Source organism: Primulina tabacum, chromosome 10 (assembly GCF_025594145.1).
Source record: "Primulina tabacum isolate GXHZ01 chromosome 10, ASM2559414v2, whole genome shotgun sequence".
Classification (NCBI taxonomy): domain Eukaryota; kingdom Viridiplantae; phylum Streptophyta; class Magnoliopsida; order Lamiales; family Gesneriaceae; genus Primulina; species Primulina tabacum.
This window is the reverse complement of record NC_134559.1, coordinates 41,572,936-41,596,516: the sequence shown is the minus strand read 5'-3', so window position 1 is coordinate 41,596,516 and position 23,581 is coordinate 41,572,936. Positions and strand designations below refer to the sequence as shown.

The following is a 23,581-nucleotide window of genomic DNA, read 5'->3' as shown; positions in this document are numbered from 1 at the left end:
TCGTCCGTTTGCCCGTTTACAATCAAATTAGCCTACAATTTTGTCCAAATCCGGCAGTGCCCGAGCTATATTCATTTCACATGTCTTATCTGGTCCCGATCGAGATTCAGTTGATTTGAGCCGAAAATCGTCTGTCAACAAGTAATCAAAAATAGAAAAACACGGAAAAGGGTGCAACACGAGGACATCCCAGGGGGTCACCCATCCTAGTACTGCTCTCGCCCAAGCATGCTTAACTTCGGAGTTCTGATGGGATCCGGTGCATTAGTGCTGGTATGATTGCACCCGACATTGAGTGGGATGTTTATTCTTATATCCCTCGAGTACGTGTGGAGCGGGCGGCGATGGACAACACGGGGCACTGCTCTCGCCCAATCATAACCATGAAGTTAAGCGTTCTGGCGCGATGGTAGAGCTAGGATGGGTGACCTCCCCGGGAAGACCTCGTGTCGCGACCGTTTACGTAAATTTTAGATAAAACAGTCGAAATAATTGTTTTTAATGAGTTAACCGTCTCCGGAGTAATCTGCGTCATACCCTTCCGCACAGAACCGGCTCACGACAACAAAAATCGATAAATGTTCCCAGAAAATAGAAAAAAAAATAAGAAGAAGGAAATAACGAATGTAAAGCTGTTATTATGCCTCGGATACGATAAAATGGAACCGGAATCGAATTTCGAACTTCCTAAGCGGATTTCTCGAGGAAACGAAAGCTTAACAGGAGAGGTAAATCGCAAATTAGAGGGTCTTAGAGAAGAAATTCACCTAAAATCTCGTCAGCTCATTGCGTAGTAATGAGTCTCGTCCGCTTGCCCGTTTACAATCAAATTAGCCTACAATTTTGTCCAAATCCGGCAGTGCCCGAGCTACTTTCATTTCACATGTTTTATCTGGTCCCGATCGAGATTCAGATGATTTGAGCCGAAAATCGTCTGTCAACTAGTAATCAAAAATAGAAAAACACGAAAAGGGGTGCAACACGAGGACTTCCAAGAATGTAAAGCTATTATTATTCCTGGGATACGATAAAATGGATCCGGAATCGAATTTCGAACTTTCTGAACGGATTTCTCGAGGAAACGGAACATTAACAGAAGCGGTAAATCGCAAATTAGAGGGTCTTAGAGAAGAAATTTAGCTAAAATCACGCGAGCACTTTGCGGAGTAATGAGTCTCGTCCGTTTGCCCATTTACAATAAAATTAGCCTACAATTTTGTCCAAATCAGGCAGTACCCGAGCTATGGTGATTTCTCATGTCTTATTTGGTCCAGATCAAGATTCAGATGATTTGAGCAGAAAATCGTCCGTCAACAAGTAATCAAAAATAGAAAAACACGGAAAGGGGTGCAAGACGAGGACTTCCCAGGTGGTCACCGATCCTAGTACTGCGCTTTCGCCCAAGCACGCTTAACTTCGGAGTTCTGATGGGATCCGGTGCATTAGTGCTGGTATGATCGCACCCGACATTGAGTGGGATGTTTATTCTTATATCCCTCGAGTACGTGTGGAGCGGGCGGCGATGGACAACACGCGACACTGCTCTCGCCCAATCATAACCATGAAGTTAAGCGTTCTAGCGCGATGGCAGAGCTAGGATGGGTGACCTCCCTGGGAAGACCTCGTATCGCTATCGTTTACGTAAATTATGGATAAAACAGTCGAAATAATTGTTTTTAATGAGTTAACCGTCTCCGAAATATTCTGCGTCATACCCTTCCGCACAGAACCGGCTCACGACAACAAAAATCGATAAATGTTCCCAGAAAATAGAAAAAAAATAAGAAGAAGGAAATAACGAATGTAAAGCTATTATTATGCCTCGGATACGATAAAATGGAACCGGAATCGAATTTCGAACTTCCTAAGCGGATTTCTCGAGAAAATGAAAGCTTAACAGAAGAGGTAAATCGCAAATTAGAGGGTCTTAGAGAAGGAATTCGGCTAAAATCTCGTCAAGAGAAGGAATTCGGCTAAAATCTCGTCAGCTCATTGCGTAGCAATGAGTCTCGTCCGTTTGCCCGTTTACAATCAAATTAGCCTACAATTTTGTCCAACTCCGGCAGTGCCCGATCTACTTTCATTTCACATGTCTTATCTGGTCCCGATCGAGATTCAGATGATTTGAGCCGAAACTCGTCTGTCAACAAGTAATCAGAAATAGAAAAACACGAAAAGGGGTGCATTACGAGGACTTCCCAGGGGGTCACCCATCCTAGTACTGCTCGCCCAAGCACGCTTAACTTCGGAGTTCTGATGGGATCCGGTGTATTAGTGCTGGTATGATCGCACCCGACATTGAGTGGGATGTTTATTTCTATATCCCTCGAGTACGTGTGGAGCGGGCGGCGATGGACAACACGCGGCACTGCTCTCACCCAATCATAACCATGATGGCAGAGGTAGGATGGGTGACCTCCCTGGGAAGACCTCGTGTCGCGACCGTTTACGTAAATTATGGATAAATCAGTCGAAATATTGTTTTTAATGAGTTGACCTTCTCTGGAGTAATCTGCGTCATACCCTTCCACACAGAACCGGCTCACGACAACAAAAATGAATAAATGTTCCCAAAAAATAGAAAAAAAATAAGAAGGAAATAACGAATATAAAGCTATTATTATGCTTGGGATACGATAAAATGGAACCGGAATCGAATTTCGAACTTTCTAAGCGGATTTCTTGAGGAAACGAAAGCTTAACAGAAGCGGTAAATCGCAAATGAGAGGGTCTTAGAGAAGGAATTTGGATAAAATCTCGTCAGCTCATTGCGAAGTAATGAGTCTCGTCCGTTTGCCCGTTTACAATCAAATTAGCCTACAATTTTGTCCAAATCCGGCAGTGCCTTAGCTACTTTCATTTCACATGTCTTATCTGGTCCCGATCGAGATTCAGATGATTTTAGCCGAAAATCGTCTATCAACAAGTAATCAAAAATAGAAAAACACGAAAAGGGGTGCAACACGAGGACTTCCCATCCGGTGCAACACGATTTGAGCCGAAAATTGTCTGTCAAAACCGCCTCACGACAACAAAAATCGCAAATTTCACATGTCTTATTTGGTCCCGATCGATATTCAGATGATTTGAGCAGATAATCGTCCGTCAACAAGTAATCAAAAATAGTAAAACACGAAATGGGGTACAACACGAGGACTTTCCAGGGGGTCACCAATCCTAGTACTGCTCTCTCCCAAGCACGCTTAACTTCGGAGTTATGATGGGATCCAGTGCAATAGTGCTGGTATGATAGCACCCGACATTAAGTGGGATGTTTATTCTTATATCCCTCGAGTACGTGTGGAGCGGGCGGCGATGGACAACACGCGGCACTGCTCTCGCCCAATCATAACCATGAAGTTAAGCATTCTGGCGCGATGGCAAAGGTAGGATGGGTGACCTCCCTGGGAAGACCTCGTTTCGCGACCGTTTACGTAAATTATGGATAAAACAGTCGAAATAATTGTTTTTAATGAGTTAACCGTCTCCGGAGTAATCTGCGTCATACCCTTCCACACAGAACCGGCTAACGACAACAAAAATCGATAAATGTTCCCACAAAATAGAAAAAAATTAGAAGAAGAAATAGCGAATGTAAAGCTATTATTATGCTTGGGATACGATAAAATGGAACCGGAATCGAATTTAGAACTTCCTAAGCGGATTTCCAAGGAAACGGAAGCTTAAAAGAAGCGGTAATCGCAAATTAGAGGGTCTTAGAGAAGGAATTCGGCTAAAATCTCGTCAGCTCATTGCGTAGTAAAGTGTCTCGGTCGTTTGCCTGTTTACTATCAAATTAGCCTACAATTTTGTCCAAATCCGGCAGTGCCCGAGCTACGTTGATTTCTCATGTCTTATCAGGTCACGATCCAGATTTAGATGATTTGAGCCGAAAATCGTCTGTCAACAAGTAATCAAAAGTAGAAAACATGAAAATAGGTGCAACACGAGAACTTCCCAGGGGGTCACCCATCCTAGTACTGCTCTCTCCCAAGCATGCTTAACTTCGGAGTTCTGATGGGATCCGGTGCATTAGTGCTGGTATGATTGCACCCGACATTGTGTGGGATGTTTATTCTTATATCCCTCGAGTACGTGTGTAGCTGGCGGCGATAGACAACACGCGGCACTGCTCTCGCCCAATCAGAACCATGAAGTTAAGCGTTCTGTTTTTAATTAATTATCCGTCTCGGGAGTAATCTGCGTCATACCCTTCCGCACAGAACCGGCTCACGACAACAAAAATCACTAAATGTTCCCAGAAAATAGAAAAAAAATAAGAAGAAGAAAAAAGCGAATGTAAAGCTATTATTATGACTGGGATACGATAAAATGGAACTTGAATCGAATTTCGAACTTCCTAAACATTTTTTCTCGAGGAGACGGACGCTTAACAGAAGCGGAAAATCGCAAATTAGAGGGTCTTAGATAAGGAATTCGGCTAAAATCTCACCAGATCATTGAGAAGTAACGAGTCTCGTTCGTTTGCCCGTTTACAATCAAATTAGCCTACAATTTTGTCCAAATCCGGCAGTGCCCGAGCTACGTTGATTTCAAATGTTTTATCTGGTCCCGATCGAGATTCAGATGATTGGAGCCAAAAGTCGTCTGTCAACAAGTAATCAAAAATAGAAAAACACGAAAAAGGGTATAACACGAGGACATCCCAGGGGGTCACCCATCCTAGTATTGCTCTCGCCCAAACACGCTTAACTTCGGAGTTCTGATGGGAGCCGGTGCATTGGTGCTGGTATGATCGCACCCGACCTTGAGTTAGATGTATATTCTAATATCCCTCGTGTACGTGTGGAGCGGGCGGCGATGGACAACACGCGGCCCTGCTCTCGCCCAATCATAACCATGACGTTAAGCGTTATTGCGCGATGGCAAAGCAAGGATGGGTGACCTCCCTGGGAAGTCCTCGTGTCGCGACTATTTGCGTAAATTATGGCAAAAACAGTCGAAATAATTGTTTTTAATGAGTTAACCGTCTCCGGAGTTATCTGCGTCATACCCTTCCGCACAGAACCGGCTCACGACAACAAAAATCGCAAAATGTTCCCAGAACATAGAAAAAAAATAAGAAGAAGAAAATAGCGAATGTAAAGCTATTATTATGTCTGGGATACGATAAAATGGAACCGGAATCGAATTTCGAACTTGCTAAGCGGATTTCTCGAGGAAACGATAGCTTAACAGAAGCGGTAAATCGCAAATTAGAGGGTCTTAGAGAAGAAATTCGGCTAAAATCTCGTTAGCTCATTGCGTAGTAATGAGTCTCGTCCGTTTTCCCGTTTACAGTCAAATGAGCCTACAATTTTGTCCAAATCCGGCAGTGCCCGAGCTACTTTCATTTCACATGTCTTATCTGGTCCCGATCGAGATTCAGATGATTTGAGCCGAAAATCGTCTGTCAACAAGTAATCAAAAATAGAAAAACACGAAAAGGGGTGCAACACGAGGACTTCCCATCCGGTGCAACACGATTTGAGCAGAAAATTGTCTGTCAAAACCGCCTCACGACAACAAAAATCGCAAAATATTCCTAGAAAATAGAAAAAAAAATAAGAAGGTAATAGCGAATGTAAAGCTATTATTATGCCTGAGATACGATAAAATGGAACCGGAATCGAATTTCTAACTTCCAAAGCGGATTTCTCGAGGAAATGGAAGCTTAACAGAAGCGGTAACTCGTAAATTAGAGGGTTTTAGAGATGGAATTTAGCTAAAATATCGCCAGCTCTTTGCGGAGTAATGATTTCTCGTCCGTTTGCCCGTTTACACTCAAATTAGCCTATAATTTTGTCCAAATCTAGCAGTGCCCGAGCTACGTTGATTTCACATGTCTTATCTGGTCCCGATCGAGATTCAGATGATTTGAGCCAAAATCGTCTGTCAACAAGTAATAAAAAATAGAAAAACATGAAAAGGGGTGCAACACGAGGACTTCCTAAGGGGTCACCCATCCTAGTATTGCTCTCGCCCAAGCACGCTTAACTTCGGAGTTCTGATGGGATCCGGTGCATTAGTGCTGGTATGATCGCACCCGTACATTGAGTGATATGTTTATTCTTATATCCCTCGAGTACGTGTGGAGCGGGCGGCGATGGACAACACGCGGCACTGCTCTCGCCCAATCATAACCATGAAGTTAAGCGTTCTGGCGCGATGGTAGAGCTAGGATGGGTGACCTCCCTGGGAAGTCATCGTGTCGCGACCGTTTACGTAAATTATGGCAAAAACAGTCGAAATAATCGTCATACCCTTCCGCACAGAACCGGATCACGACAACAAAAATCGCTAAATGTTCCTAGAAAATAAGAAAAAAATAAGAAGAAGAAAATAGCAAATGTAAAGCTATTATTATGCCTGGGATATGATAAAATGGAACCGGAATCGAATTTCGAACTTCCTAAGCGGATTTCTCGAGGAAACGAAAGCTTAACAGAAGCGGTAAATCGCAAATTAGAGGGTCTTAGAGAAGGAATTCGGCTAAAATCTCGTCAGCTCAATGCGTAGAATGAGTCTCGTCCGTTTGCCCGTTTACAATCAAATTAGCCTACAATTTTGTCCAAATCCGGCAGTGCCCGAGCTACTTTCATTTCACATGTCTTATCTGGTCACGATCGAGATTCAGACGATTTGAGCCGAAAATCGTCTGTCAACAAGTAATGAAAAATAGAAAAACACGAAAAAGGGTGCAACACGAGGACTTCCTAGGGGGTCACCCTCCCTAGTACTGCTCTCGCGCAAGCACGCTTAACTTCGGAGTTCTGATGGGATCCGGTGCATTAGTGCTGGCATGATCGCACCCGACATTGAGAGAGATGTTTCTTCTTACATCCCTCGAGTACGTGTGGAGCGAGCGGTGATGGACAACACGCGGCACTGCTCTCGCCCAATCATAACCATGAAGTTAAGCGTTCTGGCGCGATGGCAGAGCTAGGATAGGTGACCTCTTTGGGAAGACCTCGTGGTGCGACCGTTTACGTAAATTATGGATAAAACAGTCGAAATAATTGTTTTTAATGAGTTATCCGTCTCTGGAGTAATCTGCGTCATACACTTCCGCACAGAACCGGCTCACGACAACAAAAAATCGCTTAATGTTTCCAAAAAATAGAAAAAAAATTAGAAGAAGGGAATAGCGAATGTAAAGCTATTATTATGTCTGGGATACGATAAAATGGAATGGGAATCGAATTTCGGACTTCCTAAATGGATTTCTCGAGGAAACGAAAGCTTAACAGAAGCGGTAAATCGAAAATTAGAGGGTCTTAGAGAAGGAATTCGACTAAAATCTCACCAGCTCATTGCGGAGTAACGAGTCTCGTTTTTTTCCCCGTTTACAATCAAATTAGCCTTCAATTTTGTCAAAATCCGGCAGTGCCCGAGCTATGTTGATTTCAGTCGAAATAATTGTTTTTAATGAGTTAACCGTCTCCGGGGTAATCTGCGTCATACCCTTCCGCACAGAACCGGCTAACGACAACAGAAATCGATAATTGTTCCCAGAAAATAGAAAAAAAATAAGAAGAAGGAAATAACGAATGTAAAGCTATTATTATGCCTGAGATACGATAAAATGGAACCGGAATCGAATTTCGAGCTTCCTAAGCGGATTTCTCGAGGAAACGAAAGCTTAACAGAAGCGGTAAATCGCAAATTCGAGGGTCTTTGAGAAGGAATTCGGCTAAAATCTCGTCAGCTCATTGCGTAGTAATGAATCTCGTCCGTTTGCCCATTTACAATCAAATTAGCCTACAATTTTGTCCAAATCCGGCAGTGCCTGAGCTACTTTCATTTCACATGTCTTATCTGGTCCCGATCGAGATTCAGATGATTTGAGCCGAAAATCGTCAGTCAACAAGTAATCCAAAATAGAAAAACACGAAAAAAGATGCAACCACGAGGACTTCCCAGGGGGTCACCCACCTAGTACTGCTCTCGTCCAAGCACGCTTAACTTCGGAGTTCTGATGGGATTCGGTGCATTAGTGCTGGTATGATCGCACCCGACATTGAGTGGGATGTTTATTCTTATATCTCTCGAGTACGTGTGAAGCGAGCGGCGATGGACAACACGCGGCACTGCTCTCGCTCAATCATAACCATGAAGTTAAGCGTTCTGGCGCGATGGCAGAGCTAGGATGGGTGACCACCCTGGGAAGACCTCGTGTCGCGACCGTTTACGTAAATTATGGATAAAACAGTCGAAATAATTGTTTTTAATGAGTTAACTGTCTCCGGAGTAATCTGCGTCATACCCTTCCGCACAGAACCGGCTCACGACAACAAAAATCGATAAATGTTCCTAGAAAATAGAAAAAAAAAAATAAGAAGAAGGAAATAAAGAATGCAAAGCTATTATTATGCCTAAAATACGATAAAATGGAACCGGAATTGAATTTCGAACTTCCTAAGCGGATTTCTCGAGGAAACGAAAGCTTAACAGAAGCGGTAAATCGCAAATTTGAGGGTCTTAGAGAAGGAATTCGTCTAAAATCTCGTCAGCTCATTGCGTAGTAATGAGTCTCGTCCGTTTGCCCGTTTACAATCAAATTAGCCTACAATTTTGTCCAAATCCGGCAGTGCCCGAGCTACTTTCATTTCACATGTCTTATCTGGTCCCGATCGAGATTCAGATGATTTGAGCCGAAAATCGTCTGTCAACAAGTAATCAAAAATAGAAAAACACGAAAAAAGGTGCAACCACGAGGACTTCCCAGGGGGTCACCCATCCTAGTACTGCTCTCGCCCAAGCACGCTTAACTTCGGAGTTTTGATGGGATCCGGTGCATTAGAGCTGGTATGATCGCACCCGACATTGAGTGGGATGTTTATTTTTATATCTCTCGAGTATATGTGGAGCGGGCGGCGATGGACAACACGCGGCACTGCTCTCGCCCAATCATAACCATGAAGTTAAGCATTCTGGCACGATGGCAGGGCTAGGATGGGTGACCTCCGTGAGAGGAACTCGTGTCGCGACCGTTTACGTAAATTATGAATAAAACAGTCGAAATAATACGTAAATTATGGATAAAACAGTCGAAATAATTGTTTTTAATGAGTTAACCGTCTCCGGAGTAATCTGCGTCATACCCTTCTGCACAGAACCGGCTCACGACAACAAAAATCGCTTAATGTTCCCAGAAAATAAGAAAAAAATAAGAAGAAGGAAATAGCGAATGTAAAGCTATTATTATGCCTCGGATATGATAAAATGAAACCGGAATCGAATTTCGAACTTCCTAAGCGGATTTCTCGAGGTAACGAAAGCTTAATAGAAGCACTAAATCGCAAATTAGAGGGTCTTAGAGAAGGAATTCGGCTAAAATCTCGTCAGCTCATTGCGTAGAATGAGTCTCGTCCGTTTGCCCGTTTCCAATTAAATTAGCCTACAATTTTGTCCAAATCCGGCAGTGCCCGAGCTACTTTCATTTCACATGTCTTATCTGGTCCCGATCGAGATTCAGATGATTTGAGCCAAAAATCGTCTGTCAACAAGTAATCAAAAATAGAAAAACACGAAAAAGGGTACAACACGAGGACTTCCCAGGGGGTCACCCACCCTAGTACTGCTCTCGCGCATGCACGCTTAACTTAGGAGTTCTGATGGGATCCGGTGCATTAGTGCTGGCATGATCGCACCCGACATTGAGTGGGATGTTTATTTTTATATCCCTCGAGTACGTGTGGAGCGGGCGGCGATGGACAACACGCGGCACTGCCCTCGCCCAATCATAATCATGAAGTTAAGCGTTCTAGCGCGATGGAAGAGCTAGGATGGGTGACCTCCCTGGGAAGACCTCGTGTCGCGACCGGTTACGTAAATTATGGATAAAACAGTCGAAATAGATGTTTTTAATGAGTTAACCGTCTCCGGAGTAATCTGCGTCATACCCTTCCGCACAGAACCGGCTAGCGACAACAAAAATCGATAAATGTTCCCAGAAAATAGAAAAAAAGATAAGAATAAGGAAATAACGAATGTAAAGCTATTATTATGCCTCGGATACGATAAAATGGAACCGGAATCGAATTTCGAACTTCCTAAGCGGATTTCTCGAGGAAACGAAAGCTTAACAGAAGCGGTAAATCGCAAATTAGAGGGTCTTAGAGAAGGAATTCGGCTAAAATCTCGTTAGCTCATTGCATGAGTCTCGTCCGTTTGCCCGTTTACAATCAAATTAGCCTACAATTTTGTCCAAATCAAGCAGTGCTTGAGCTACTTTCATTTCACATGTCTTATTTGGTCCCGATCGAGATTCAGATGATTTAAGCCGAAAATCGTCTGTCAACAAGTAATCAAAAATAGAAAAACACGAAAAGGGGTGCAACACGAGGACTTCCTAGGGGGTCACCCATCCTAGTACTGCTCTCGCCCAAGCATGCTTAACTTCAGAGTTTTTATTGGATCCGGTGCATTAGTGCTGGTATGATCGCACCCGACATTGAGTGGGATGTTTATTCTTATATCCCTCGAGTACGTGTGGAGCGGGCGGCGACGGACAACACGCGGCACTGCTCTCGCCCAATCATAACCATGAAGTTAAGCGTTCTGGCGCGATGGCAGAGCTAGGATGGGTGACCTTCCTGAGAAGACCTCCTGTCGCGATCGTTTACGTAAATTATGGCTAAAACTGTCGAAATAATTGTTTTTAATTAGTTATCCGTCTCGGGATAATCTGCGTCATACCCTTCCGCACATAACCGGCTCACGACAACGAAAATCGATAAATGTTCATAGAAAATAGAAAAAAAATAAGAAGAAGGAAATAACGAATGTAAAGCTATTATTATGCCTGGGATACGATAAAATGGAACCGGAATCGAATTTCGAACTTCCTAAGCGGATTTCTCGAGGAAACGAAAGCTTAAGAGAAGCGGTAAATCGCAAATTAGAGGGTCTTAGAGAAGGAATTCGGCTAAAATCTCGTCAGTTTGCCCGTTACAATCAAATTAGCCTACAATTTTGTCCAAATCCGGCAGTGCCCGAGCTACATTGATTTCACATGTCTTATCTGGTCACGATCGAGATTCAGAAGATTTGAGCCGAAAATCGTCTGTGAACAAAGTAATCAAAAATAGAAAAACACGAAAAGTGGTGCAACACGAGTACTTCCCCTGCTCTCGCCCAAGCACGCTTAACTTCGGAGTTCTGATGGGATCCGGTGCATTAGTGCTGGTATTATTGTACCTGATATTAAGTGGGATGTTTATTCTTATATCCCTCGTATACGTGTGGAGCGGGCGGTGATGAATAACACGCGGCACTGCTCTCGCCCAATCACAACCATGAAGTTAAGCGTTCTGGCGCGATGGCAGAGCTAGGATGGGTGACCTCCCTGGGAAGACCTCGTGTCGCGACCGTTTATGGAAGTTATGGATAAAACAGTCGAAATAATGTTTTTTAATGAGTTAACTTTCTCCGGAGTAATCTGCGTCATACCCTTCCGCACAGAACCGGCTCACGACAACAAAAATTGATAAATGTTCCCAGAAAATAGAAAAAAAAATAAGAAGAAGGAAATAACGAATGTAATGCTATTATTATGCCTGGGATACGATAAAATGGAACAGGAAACGAATTTCGAACTTCCTAAGCGGATTTCTCGAGGAAACGAAAGCTTAAGAGAAGCAATAAATCGTAAATTAGAGGGTCTTAGAGAAGGAATTCGGCTAAAATCTCGTCAGCTCATTGCGTAGTAATGTGTCTCGTCCGTTTGCCCATTTACAATCAAATTAGGCTACAATTTTGTCCAAATCAGGAAGTGTCCGAGCTCCGTTGATTTCACATGTCTTATCTGATCCCGATCGAGATTCAGATGATTTGAGCCGAAAATCGCATGTCAACAATTAATCAAAAATAGAAAAACACGAAAAGGGGTGCAACACGAGGACTTCCCAGGGGGTCGCGGGCAGCGATGGACAACATGCGGCACTGCTCTCGCCAAATCATAACCACGAAGTTAAGCGTTCTGGCGCGATGGCAGAGGTAGGATGGGTGACCTCCCTGGGAAGACCTCGTGTCGCGATTTTTTACGTAAATTATGGATAAAACAGTCGAAATAATTGTTTTTAATTAGTTTACCGTCTCCGGAGTAATCTGCGTCATACCCTTCCGCACAGAACCGGCTCACGACAACAAAAATCGATAAATGTTCCCAGAAAATAGAAAAAAAAATAAGAAGAAGGAAATAACGAATGTAAAGCTATTATTATGCCTGGGATACGATAAAATGGAACCGGAATCGAATTTCGAACTTCCTAAGCGGATTTCTCGAGGAAACGAAAGCTTAAGAGAAGCGGTAAATCGCAAATTAGAGGGTCTTAGAGAAGGAATTCGGCTAAAATCTCGTCAGCTCATTGCGTAGTAATGAGTCTCGTCCGTTTGCCCGTTTACAATCAAATTAGCCTACAATTTTGTCCAAATCCGGCAGTGCCCGAGCTACTTTCATTTCACATGTCTTATCTGGTCTCGATCGAGATTTAGATGATTTGAGCCAAAAATCGTCTGTCAACAAGTAATCAAAAATATAAAAACACAAAAAAGTGTGCAACACGAGGACTTCCCAGGGGGTCACCCATCCTAGTACTGCTCTCGCCCAAGCATGCTTAACTTCGGACTTCTGATGGGATCCGGTGCATTAGTGCAGGTATGATCGCACCCGACATTGAGTGGGATGTTTATTCTTATATCCCTCGAGCACGTATGGAGCGGGCGGCGATGGACAACACGCGGCACTGCTCTCGCCCAATCACAACCATGAAGTTAAGCGTTCTGGCGCGATGGCAGAGCTAGGATGGGTGACCTCCCTGGGAAGACCTCGTGTCGCGACCGTTTATGGAAATTATGGATAAAACAGTCGAAATAATGTTTTTTAATGAGTTAACCGTGTCCGGAGTAATCTGCGTCATACCCTTCCGCACAAAACCGGCTCAGGACAACAAAAATCGATAAATGTTCCCAGAAAATAGAAAACAAATAAGAAGAAGGAAATAACGAATGTAAAGCTATTATTATGCCTGGGATACGATAAAATGGAACCAGAATCGAATTTCGAACTTCCTAAGCGGATTTCTCGAGGAAACGAAAGCTTAAGAGAAGCGGTAAATCGCAAATTAGAGGGTCTTAGAGAAGGAATTCGGCTAAAATCTCAACAGCTCATTGCGTAGTAATGAGTCTCGTCCGTTTGCCCGTTTACAATCAAATTAGCCTACAATTTTGTCCAAATCCGGCAGTGCCCGAGCTACTTTAATTTCACATGTCTTATCTGGTCCCGATCGAGATTCAGATGATTTGAGCCGAAAATCGTCTGTCAACAAGTAATCAAAAATAGAAAAACACGAAAAGGGGTGCGACACGAGGACTTACCAGGGGGTCACCCATCCTAGTACTGCTCTCGCCCAAGCATGCTTAACTTCGGAGTTCTGATGGGATCAGGTGCATTAGTGCTGGTATGATCGCACCCGACATTGAGTGGGATGTTTATTCTTATATCCCTCGAGTACGTGTGGAGCGGGCGGCGATGGACAACACGCGGCACTGCTCTCGCCCAATCATAACCATGAAGTTAAGCGTTCTGGCGCGATGGCAGAGCTAGGATGGGTGACCTCCCTGGGAAGACCTCGTGTCGCGACCGTTTACGAAAATAATGGATAAAACAGTCGAAATAATTGTTTTTAATGAGTTAACCGTCTCCGGAGTAATCTGCGTCATACCCTTCCGCACAGAACCGGCTCAGGACAACAAAAATTGATAAATGTTCCCAGAAAATAGAAAAAAAAAAATAAGAAGAAGGAAATAACGAATGTAATGCTATTATTATGCCTGGGATACGATAAAATGGAACCGGAAACGAATTTCGAACTTCCTAAGCGGATTTCTCGAGGAAACGAAAGCTTAAGAGAAGCAATAAATCGTAAATTAGAGGGTCTTAGAGAAGGAATTCGGCTAAAATCTCGTCAGCTCATTGCGTAGTAATGTGTCTCGTCCGTTTGCCCATTTACAATCAAATTAGGCTACAATTTTGTCCAAATCAGGAAGTGTCCGAGCTCCGTTGATTTCACATGTCTTATCTGATCCCGATCGAGATTCAGATGATTTGAGCCGAAAATCGCATGTCAACAATTAATCAAAAATAGAAAAACACGAAAAGGGGTGCAACACGAGGACTTCCCAGGGGGTCGCGGGCGGCGATGGACAACATGCGGCACTGCTCTCGCCCAATCATAACCACGAAGTTAAGCGTTCTGGCGCGATGGCAGAGGTAGAATGGGTGACCTCCCTGGGAAGACCTCGTGTCGCGATTTTTTACGTAAATTATGGATAAAACAGTCGAAATAATTGTTTTTAATTAGTTTACCGTCTCCGGAGTAATCTGCGTCATACCCTTCCGCACAGAACCGGCTCACGACAACAAAAATCGATAAATGTTCCCAGAAAATAGAAAAAAAATAAGAAGAAGGAAATAACGAATGTAAAGCTATTATTATGCCTGGGATACGATAAAATGGAACCGGAATCGAATTTCGAACTTCCTAAGCGGATTTCTCGAGGAAACGAAAGCTTAAGAGAAGCGGTAAATCGCAAATTAGAGGGTCTTAGAGAAGGAATTTGGCTAAAATCTCGTCAGCTCATTGCGTAGTAATGAGTCTCGTCCGTTTGCCCGTTTACAATCAAATTAGCCTACAATTTTGTCCAAATCCGGCAGTGCCCGAGCTACTTTCATTTCACATGTCTTATCTGGTCTCGATCGAGATTTAGATGATTTGAGCCGAAAATCGTCTGTCAACAAGTAATCAAAAATATAAAAACACGAAAAAGTGTGCAACACGAGGACTTCCCAGGGGGTCACCCATCCTAGTACTGCTCTCGCCCAAGCATGCTTAACTTCGAACTTCTGATGGGATCCGGTGCATTAGTGCAGGTATGATCGCACCCGACATTGAGTGGGATGTTTATTCTTATATCCCTCGAGCACGTATGGAGCGGGCGGCGATGGACAACACGCGGCACTGCTCTCGCCCAATCACAACCATGAAGTTAAGCGTTCTGGCGCGATGGCAGAGCTAGGATGGGTGACCTCCCTGGGAAGACCTCGTGTCGCGACCGTTTATGGAAATTATGGATAAAATAGTCGAAATAATGTTTTTTAATGAGTTAACCGTGTCCGGAGTAATCTGCGTCATACCCTTCCGCACAAAACCGGCTCAGGACAACAAAAATCGATAAATATTCCCAGAAAATAGAAAACAAATAAGAAGAAGGAAATAACGAATGTAAAGCTATTATTATGCCTGGGATACGATAAAATGGAACCAGAATCGAATTTCGAACTTCCTAAGCGGATTTCTCGAGGAAACGAAAGCTTAAGAGAAGCGGTAAATCGCAAATTAGAGGGTCTTAGAGAAGGAATTCGGCTAAAATCTCAACAGCTCATTGCGTAGTAATGAGTCTCGTCCGTTTGCCCGTTTACAATCAAATTAGCCTACAATTTTGTCCAAATCCGGCAGTGCCCGAGCTACTTTAATTTCACATGTCTTATCTGGTACCGATCGAGATTCAGATGATTTGAGCCGAAAATCGTCTGTCAACAAGTAATCAAAAATAGAAAAACACGAAAAGGGGTGCGACACGAGGACTTACCAGGGGGTCACCCATCCTAGTACTGCTCTCGCCCAAGCATGCTTAACTTCGGAGTTCTGATGGGATCAGGTGCATTAGTGCTGGTATGATCGCACCCGACATTGAGTGGGATGTTTATTCTTATATCCCTTGAGTACGTGTGGAGCGGGCGGCGATGGACAACACGCGGCACTGTTCTCGCCCAATCATAACCATGAAGTTAAGCGTTCTGGCGCGATGGCAGAGCTAGGATGGGTGACCTCCCTGGGAAGACCTCGTGTCGCGACCGTTTACGAAAATAATGGATAAAACAGTCGAAATAATTGTTTTTAATGAATTAACCGTCTCCGGAGTAATCTGCGTCATACCCTTCCGCACAGAACCGGCTCAGGACAACAAAAATTGATAAATGTTCCCAGAAAATAGAAAAAAAAAATAAGAAGAAGGAAATAACGAATGTAATGCTATTATTATGCCTGGGATACGATAAAATGGAACCGGAAACGAATTTCGAACTTCCTAAGCGGATTTCTCGAGGAAACGAAAGCTTAAGAGAAGCAATAAATCGTAAATTAGAGGGTCTTAGAGAAGGAATTCGGCTAAAATCTCGTCAGCTCATTGCGTAGTAATGTGTCTCGTCCGTTTGCCCATTTACAATCATATTAGGCTACAATTTTGTCCAAATCAGGAAGTGTCCGAGCTCCGTTGATTTCACATTTCTTATCTGATCCCGATCGAGATTCAGATGATTTGAGCCGAAAATCGCATGTCAACAATTAATCAAAAATAGAAAAACACGAAAAGGGGTGCAACACGAGGACTTCCCAGGGGGTCGCGGGCGGCGATGGACAACACGCGGCACTGCTCTCGCCCAATCATAACCACGAAGTTAAGCGTTCTGGCGCGATGGCAGAGGTAGGATGGGTGACCTCCCTGGGAAGACCTCGTGTCGCGATTGTTTACGTAAATTATGGATAAAACAGTCGAAATAATTGTTTTTAATTAGTTTACCGTCTCCGGAGTAATCTGGGTCATACCCTTCCGCACAGAACCGGCTCACGACAACAAAAATCGATAAATGTTCCCAGAAAATAGAAAAAAAATAAGAAGAAGGAAATAACGAATGTAAAGCTATTATTATGCCTGGGATACGATAAAATGGAACCGGAATCGAATTTCGAACTTCCTAAGCGGATTTCTCGAGGAAACGAAAGCTTAAGAGAAGCGGTAAATCGCAAATTAGAGGGTCTTAGAGAAGGAATTCGGCTAAAATCTCGACAGCTCATTGCGTAGTAATGAGTCTCGTCCGTTTGCCCGTTTACAATCAAATTAGCCTACAATTTTGTCCAAATCCGGCAGTGCCCGAGCTACTTTCATTTCACATGTCTTATCTGGTCCCGATCGAGATTCAGATGATTTGAGCCGAAAATCGTCTGTCAACAAGTAATCAAAAATAGAAAAACACGAAAAGGGGTGCAACACGAGGACTTCCCAGGGGGTCACCCACCCTAGTACTGCTCTCGCCCAAGCACGCTTAACTTCGGAGTTCTGATGGGATCCGGAGCATTAGTGCTGGTATGATCGCACCCGATATTGAGTGGGATGTTTATTCTTATATCCATCGAGTACGTGTGGAGCGGGCGGCGATGGACAACACGCGGCACTGCTCTCGCCCAATCATAACCATGAAGTTGAGCGTTCTGGCGTGATGGCAGAGGCTAGGATGGGTGACCTCCCTGGGAAGACCTCGTGTCGCGATCGTTTACGTAAATTATGGATAAAACAGTCGAAATAATTGTTTTTAATGAGTTAACCCTCTCTGGAGTAATCTGCGTCATACCCTTCCGCACAGAACCGGCTCAGGACAACAAAAATTGATAAATATTCCCAGAAAATAGAAAAAAAAAAATAAGAAGAAGGAAATAACGAATGTAATGCTATTATTATGCCTGGGATACGATAAAATGGAACCGGAAACGAATTTCGAACTTCCTAAGCGGATTTCTCGAGGAAACGAAAGCTTAAGAGAAGCGGTAAATCGTAAAATTAGAGGGTTTTAGAGAAGGAATTCGGCTAAAATCTCGTCAGCTCATTGCGTAGTAATGTGTCTCGTCACGTTTGCCCCATTTACAATCAAATTAGCCTACAATTTTGTCCAAATCCGACAGTGCCCGAGCTACTTCATTTCACATGTCTTATCTGGTCCTCGATCGAGATTCAGATGATTTGATGCCGAAAATCGTCTGTCAACAAGTAATCAAAAATAGAAAAATACGAAAAGGGGTGCAACACGAGGACTTCCCAGGGGGTCACCCATTCTAGTACTGCTCTCGTCCAAGCACGCTTAACTTCGTAGTTCTGATGGGATCCATGGCATTAGTGCTGGTATGGATCCGCACCCGAAATTTGAGTGGGATGTTTACTCTTATATCCCTCGAGTACGTGTGGCAGCGGGCGGCGATGGGACAAACATGCGGCACTGCTCTCGCCCAATCATAACCATGGGTTAAGCGTTCTGGCGCGATGGCAGAGCTAGGATGGGTGACCTCCCTGGGGAAGACCTCGTGTGCGCGACCGTGTTACGTAAATATGGATAAAACAGTCGAAATAGATTGTTTTTAATGAGTTTACCGTCTCTGAGTAATCTGCGTCATACCTTTCACACAAAACCGGCTCACGACAACAAAAATCGATAAATGTTCCCAGAAAAATAGAAAAAAAATAAGAAGAAGGAAAATAACGAATGTAAGCTATTATTATGCCTGGGATACGATAAAATGGAACCGGAATCGAATTTCGAACTTCCTAAGCGATTTCTCGAGGAAACTAAAGCTAAACAGAACCGTTAAATCGCAATTTAGAGGGTCTTAGAGAAGGAATTCGGCTAAAATCTCACCTGATCATTGCGGAGTAACGAGTCTCGTTCGTTTGCCCGTTTACAATCAAATTAGCCTACAATTTTGTCCAAATCCGGCAGTGCCCGAGCTACTTTCATTCACATGTCTTATCTGGTCTCGATCAAGATTCAGATATTTGAGCCGAAAATCGTCTGTCAACAAGTATTCAAAAATAAAAAACACGAAAAAGGGGTGCACAACACGAGGACGTCCCAGGGGTCACCCTTCCTAGTACTGCTCTTGCCCACAGCACGCTTAGTTTCGGAGTTTCTGATGGGATCCGGTGCATTAGTGCATGTATGATCGCACCCGACATTGAGTGGGATGTTTATTCTTATATCCCTCGAGGTACGTGTCGAGCGGGCGGCGATGGACAACACGCGGCACTGCTCCGCCCCAATCATAACCATGAAGTTAAGCGTTCTGGCGCGATGGCAGAGCTAGGATGGGGTGACCTCCTGGGAGAACCTCGTGTCGACACCGTTTAACGAAAATAATGGATAAAACAGTCGAAATAATTGTTTTTAATGAGTTAACCGTCGCCGGAGTAATCTGCGTCATACCCTTCCGCACAGAACCGGATCACGACAACAAAAAATCGATAAATGTTCCCAGAAAATAGAAAACAAAAATAAGAAGAAGGAAATAACGAATGTAAAGCTATTATTATTCTTGGGGATACGATAAAATGGAACCAGAATCGAATTCGAACTTCCTAGCGGATTTCTCGAGGAACGAAAGCTTAACAGAAGCGTAAATCGCAAATTAGAGGGTCTTAGAGAAGGAATTCGGCTAAATCTCGTCTAGCTCATGGCGTAGTAATGAGTCTCGTCCGTTTGCCCGTTACAATCAAATTAGCCTACAATTTTGTCCAAATCCTGCAGTGCCCGGCTACTTTTCTTTCACATGTCTTATCTGGTCCCGATCGAGATTCAGATGCTTTTAGCCGAAAATCGTCTGTCAACAAGTAATCAAAAATAGAAAAACACTAAAAAGTCACACGAGGACTTCCCAGGGCGACACCCATCCTTGTACTGCTCTCCGCCCAAAGCACGCTTAACTTCGGAGTTCTGATGGGATACGGTGCATTAGTGCTGGATGATCGCACACGACATTGAGTGTGAAGTTATTCTTATATCCCTCTAGTACGTGTGGAGCGGGCGGCGATGGACAACACGCGGGCACTGCTCTCGTCCCAATCATACCAGGAAGTTAAGCGTTCTGGCGTGATGGCAGAGCTAGGATGGGTGATCCTCCCTGGAAGACCTCGTGTCGAGACCTTTTACGTAAATTATGGATAAAACAGTCGAAATAATTGTTTTTAATGAGTTAACCGTCTCCGGAGTAATCTGCGTCATACCCTTCCACACAGAACCGGCTCACGACAACAAAAATCGATAAATGTTCCTAGAAAATAGAAAAAAAAAAGAAGAAGGAAATAACGAAATGTAAAGCTATTATTATGCCTGGGATACTATAAATGGAACCGGAATCGAATTTCGAACTTCCTAAGCGGATTTCTCGAGGAAACGAAAGCTTAACAGAAGCGGTAAATCGCAAATTAGGGGGTCTAAGAGAAGGAATTCGGCTAAAATCTCGTCAGCTCATTGCGTAGTAAAAAGTCTCGTCCGTTTGCCCGTTTACAATCAAATTAGCCTACAATTTTGTCCAAATCCGGCAGTGCCGAGCTAGTTTCATTTCACTGTCTTATCTGGTCCCGATCGAGATTCAGATGAGTTGAGCCGAAAATCGTCTGTCAACAAGTAATCAAAAATAGAAAACACGAAAAAGGGTGCAACACGAGGATTCCCAGGGTGTCCACCCATCCTAGTACTTGCTCTCAGCCCAAGCACGCTTAACTTCGGAGTTCTGATGGGATTCCGTTCATTAGTGCTGGTATGATCGCATCCGAACATTGAGTGGGATGTTATTCTTATATCCCTCGAGTACCTGTGGAGCGGGCGGCGATGGACAACACGCGGCACTGCTCTCGCCAATCATACCACGAAGTTAAGCGTTCTGGCGCGATGGCAAGAGGTAAGATGGGTGACCTCCCTGGGAAGACCTCGTGTCGCGACCGTTTACGTAAATTATGGATAAAACAGTCGAAATAATTGTTTTAATGAGTTAACCGTCTCCGGAGTAATCTGCGTCATACCCTTCCGCACAGAACCGGCTCACGACAACAAAAATCGATAAATGTTCCCAGAAAATAGAAAAAAAATAAGAAGAAGGAAATAACGAATGTAAAGCTATTATTATGCCTGGGATACGATAAAATGGAACCGGAATCGAATTTCGAACTTCCTAAGCGGATTTCTCGAGGAAACGAAAGCTTAACAGAAGCGGTAAATCGCAAATTAGAGGGTCTTAGAGAAGGAATTCGGCTAAAATCTCGTCAGCTCATTGCGTAGTAATGAGTCTCGTCCGTTTGCCCGTTTACAATCAAATTAGCCTACAATTTTGTCCAAATCCGGCAGTGCCCGAGCTACTTTCATTTCACATGTCTTATCTCCCGATCGAGATTCAGATGATTTGAGCAAGGGGTCACCATCCTAGTACTGCTCTCGCCCAAGCACGCTTAACTTCGGAGTTCTGATGGGATCCGGTGCATTAGTGCGTATGATCGCACCCGACATTGAGTGGGATGTTTATTCTTATATCCCTCGAGTACGTGTGGAGCGGGCGGCGATGGACAACACGCGGCACTGCTCTCGCCCAATCATAACCATGAAGTTAAGCGTTCTGGCGCGATGGCAGAGTAGGATGGGTGACCTCCCTGGGAAGACCTCGTGTCGCGACCGTTTACGTAAATTATGGATAAAACAGTCGAAATAATTGTTTTTAATGAGTTAACCGTCTCCGGAGTAATCTGCGTCATACCCTTCCGCACAGAACCGGCTCACGACAACAAAAATCGATAAATGTTCCCAGAAAATAGAAAAAAAATAAGAAGAAGGAAATAACGAATGTAAAGCTATTATTATGCTGGGATACGATAAAATGGAACCGGAATCGAATTTCGAACTTCCTAAGCGGATTTCTCGAGGAAACGAAAGCTTAACAGAAGCTTAAATCGCAAATTAGAGGGTCTTAGAGAAGGAATTCGGCTAAAATCTCGTCAGCTCATTGCGTAGTAATGAGTCTCGTCCGTTTGCCCGTTTACAATCAAATTAGCCTACAATTTTGTCCAAATCCGGCAGTGCCCGAGCTACTTTCATTTCACATGTCTTATCTGGTCCCGATCGAGATTCAGATGATTTGAGCCGAAAATCGTCTGTCAACAAGTAATCAAAAATAGAAAAACACGAAAAGGGTGCAACACGAGGACTTCCCAGGGGTCACCCATCCTAGTACTGCTCTCGCCCAAGCACGCTTAACTTCAGTTCTGATGGGATCCGGTGCATTAGTGCTGGTATGATCGCACCGACATTGAGTGGGATGTTTATTCTATATCCCTCGAGTACGTGTGGAGCGGGCGGCGATGGACAACACGCGGCACTGCTCTGCCCAATCATAACCACGAAGTTAAGCGTTCTGGCGCGATGGCAGAGTAGGATGGGTGACCTCCCTGGGAAGACCTCGTGTCGCGACGTTTACGTAAATTATGGATAAAACAGTCGAAATAATTGTTTTTAATAGTTAACCGTCTCCGGAGTAATCTGCGTCATACCCTTCCGCACAGAACCGGCTCACGACAACAAAAATCGATAAATGTTCCCAGAAAATAGAAAAAAAATAAGAAGAAGGAAATAACGAATGTAAAGCTATTAATGCCTGGGATACGATAAAATGGAACCGGAATCGAATTTCGAACTTCCTAAGCGGATTTCTCGAGGAAACGAAAGCTTAACAGAAGCGTAAATCGCAAATTAGAGGGTCTTAGAGAAGGAATTCGGCTAAAATCTCGTCAGCTCATTGCGTAGTAATGAGTCTCGTCCGTTTGCCCGTTTACAATCAAATTAGCCTACAATTTTGTCCAAATCCGGCAGTGCCCGAGCTACTTTCATTTCACATGTCTTATCTGGTCCCGATCGAGATTCAGATGATTTGAGCCGAAAATCGTCTGTCAACAAGTAATCAAAAATAGAAAAAAACACACGAGGACTTCCCAGGGGTCACCCATCCTAGTACTGCTCTCGCCCAAGCACGCTTAACTTCGGAGTTCTGATGGGATCCGGTGCATTAGTGCTGGTAGATCGCACCCGACATTGAGTGGGATGTTTATTCTTATATCCCTCGAGTACGTGTGGAGCGGGCGGCGATGGACAACACGCGGCACTGCTCTCGCCCAATCATAACCATGAAGTTAAGCGTTCTGGCGCGATGGCAGAGCTAGGATGGGTGACCTCCCTGGGAAGACCTCGTGTCGCGACCGTTTACGTAAATTATGGATAAAACAGTCGAAATAATTGTTTTAATGAGTTAACCGTCTCCGGAGTAATCTGCGTCATACCCTTCCGCAAAGAACCGGCTCACGACAAAAAAATCGATAAATGTTCCCAGAAAATAGAAAAAAAATAAGAAGAAGGAAATAACGAATGTAAAGCTATTATTATGCCTGGCATACGATAAAATGGAACCGGAATCGAATTTTGAACTTCCTAAGCGGATTTCTCGAGGAAACGAAAGCTTAACAGAAGCGTTAAATCGCAAATTAGAGGGTCTTAGAGAAGGAATTCGGCAAAAATCTCGTCAGCTCATTGCGTAGTAATGAGTCTCGTCCGTTTGCTCGTTTACAATCAAATTAGCCTACAATTTTGTCCAAATCCGGCAGTGCCCGAGTACTTTCATTTCACATGTCTTATCTGGTCCCGATCAAGATTCAGATGATTTGAGCCGAAAATCGTCTGTCAACAAATAATCAAAAATAGAAAAACACGAAAAGGGTGCAACACGAGGACTTCCCAGGGGGTCACCATCCTAGTATTGCTCTCACCCAAGCACGCTTAACTTCGGAGTTCTGATGGGATCCGATGCATTAGTGCTGGTATGAACGCACCCGACATTGAGTGGGATGTTTATTCTTATATCCCTCGAGTACGTGTGGA

The 23,581-nt window shown here is 43.9% G+C and overlaps 18 non-coding genes and 6 pseudogenes across 18 annotated transcripts; all 24 read right to left on the bottom strand.

Annotated features, from left to right (window-relative positions):
- Positions 1-168: 168 nt before the first annotated feature.
- LOC142514159 (5S ribosomal RNA) lies at positions 169-287 on the bottom strand. The gene has a single exon (XR_012810067.1). It is a non-coding gene; the product is annotated as a 5S ribosomal RNA (ribosomal RNA).
- A 1,057-nt stretch (positions 288-1,344) lies between these two features.
- LOC142507788 (5S ribosomal RNA) lies at positions 1,345-1,465 on the bottom strand. The gene has a single exon (XR_012806033.1). It is a non-coding gene; the product is annotated as a 5S ribosomal RNA (ribosomal RNA).
- Positions 1,466-2,177: 712 nt separating this feature from the next.
- On the bottom strand, positions 2,178-2,294 carry LOC142514640 (5S ribosomal RNA). Its single transcript, XR_012810525.1, has one exon. It is a non-coding gene; the product is annotated as a 5S ribosomal RNA (ribosomal RNA).
- Positions 2,295-3,139: 845 nt separating this feature from the next.
- LOC142511904 (5S ribosomal RNA) lies at positions 3,140-3,258 on the bottom strand (annotated as a pseudogene).
- A 678-nt stretch (positions 3,259-3,936) lies between these two features.
- LOC142515399 (5S ribosomal RNA) lies at positions 3,937-4,055 on the bottom strand. The gene has a single exon (XR_012811247.1). It is a non-coding gene; the product is annotated as a 5S ribosomal RNA (ribosomal RNA).
- Positions 4,056-4,645: 590 nt separating this feature from the next.
- On the bottom strand, positions 4,646-4,764 carry LOC142510488 (5S ribosomal RNA). Its single transcript, XR_012808597.1, has one exon. It is a non-coding gene; the product is annotated as a 5S ribosomal RNA (ribosomal RNA).
- Positions 4,765-5,929: 1,165 nt separating this feature from the next.
- Positions 5,930-6,048, bottom strand: LOC142513334 (5S ribosomal RNA). Its single transcript, XR_012809286.1, has one exon. It is a non-coding gene; the product is annotated as a 5S ribosomal RNA (ribosomal RNA).
- Positions 6,049-6,695: 647 nt separating this feature from the next.
- Positions 6,696-6,814, bottom strand: LOC142516522 (5S ribosomal RNA). The gene has a single exon (XR_012812312.1). It is a non-coding gene; the product is annotated as a 5S ribosomal RNA (ribosomal RNA).
- A 1,083-nt stretch (positions 6,815-7,897) lies between these two features.
- LOC142517402 (5S ribosomal RNA) lies at positions 7,898-8,016 on the bottom strand. Its single transcript, XR_012813150.1, has one exon. It is a non-coding gene; the product is annotated as a 5S ribosomal RNA (ribosomal RNA).
- Positions 8,017-8,702: 686 nt separating this feature from the next.
- Positions 8,703-8,822, bottom strand: LOC142514910 (5S ribosomal RNA). The gene has a single exon (XR_012810783.1). It is a non-coding gene; the product is annotated as a 5S ribosomal RNA (ribosomal RNA).
- A 714-nt stretch (positions 8,823-9,536) lies between these two features.
- LOC142507240 (5S ribosomal RNA) lies at positions 9,537-9,655 on the bottom strand. Its single transcript, XR_012805501.1, has one exon. It is a non-coding gene; the product is annotated as a 5S ribosomal RNA (ribosomal RNA).
- A 678-nt stretch (positions 9,656-10,333) lies between these two features.
- Positions 10,334-10,452, bottom strand: LOC142507991 (5S ribosomal RNA). The gene has a single exon (XR_012806225.1). It is a non-coding gene; the product is annotated as a 5S ribosomal RNA (ribosomal RNA).
- Positions 10,453-11,106: 654 nt separating this feature from the next.
- On the bottom strand, positions 11,107-11,204 carry LOC142512910 (5S ribosomal RNA; annotated as a pseudogene).
- A 1,352-nt stretch (positions 11,205-12,556) lies between these two features.
- LOC142515602 (5S ribosomal RNA) lies at positions 12,557-12,675 on the bottom strand. The gene has a single exon (XR_012811438.1). It is a non-coding gene; the product is annotated as a 5S ribosomal RNA (ribosomal RNA).
- A 683-nt stretch (positions 12,676-13,358) lies between these two features.
- LOC142515680 (5S ribosomal RNA) lies at positions 13,359-13,477 on the bottom strand. Its single transcript, XR_012811513.1, has one exon. It is a non-coding gene; the product is annotated as a 5S ribosomal RNA (ribosomal RNA).
- Positions 13,478-14,830: 1,353 nt separating this feature from the next.
- LOC142517231 (5S ribosomal RNA) lies at positions 14,831-14,949 on the bottom strand. Its single transcript, XR_012812988.1, has one exon. It is a non-coding gene; the product is annotated as a 5S ribosomal RNA (ribosomal RNA).
- Positions 14,950-15,632: 683 nt separating this feature from the next.
- Positions 15,633-15,751, bottom strand: LOC142515679 (5S ribosomal RNA). Its single transcript, XR_012811512.1, has one exon. It is a non-coding gene; the product is annotated as a 5S ribosomal RNA (ribosomal RNA).
- Positions 15,752-17,103: 1,352 nt separating this feature from the next.
- Positions 17,104-17,222, bottom strand: LOC142507473 (5S ribosomal RNA). The gene has a single exon (XR_012805731.1). It is a non-coding gene; the product is annotated as a 5S ribosomal RNA (ribosomal RNA).
- Positions 17,223-17,913: 691 nt separating this feature from the next.
- Positions 17,914-18,034, bottom strand: LOC142510899 (5S ribosomal RNA; annotated as a pseudogene).
- Positions 18,035-18,721: 687 nt separating this feature from the next.
- Positions 18,722-18,841, bottom strand: LOC142512791 (5S ribosomal RNA; annotated as a pseudogene).
- Positions 18,842-20,319: 1,478 nt separating this feature from the next.
- LOC142512689 (5S ribosomal RNA) lies at positions 20,320-20,440 on the bottom strand (annotated as a pseudogene).
- Positions 20,441-21,843: 1,403 nt separating this feature from the next.
- Positions 21,844-21,959, bottom strand: LOC142509344 (5S ribosomal RNA). The gene has a single exon (XR_012807522.1). It is a non-coding gene; the product is annotated as a 5S ribosomal RNA (ribosomal RNA).
- A 659-nt stretch (positions 21,960-22,618) lies between these two features.
- On the bottom strand, positions 22,619-22,737 carry LOC142511589 (5S ribosomal RNA; annotated as a pseudogene).
- Positions 22,738-23,416: 679 nt separating this feature from the next.
- Positions 23,417-23,534, bottom strand: LOC142507838 (5S ribosomal RNA). Its single transcript, XR_012806080.1, has one exon. It is a non-coding gene; the product is annotated as a 5S ribosomal RNA (ribosomal RNA).
- Positions 23,535-23,581: the final 47 nt, after the last annotated feature.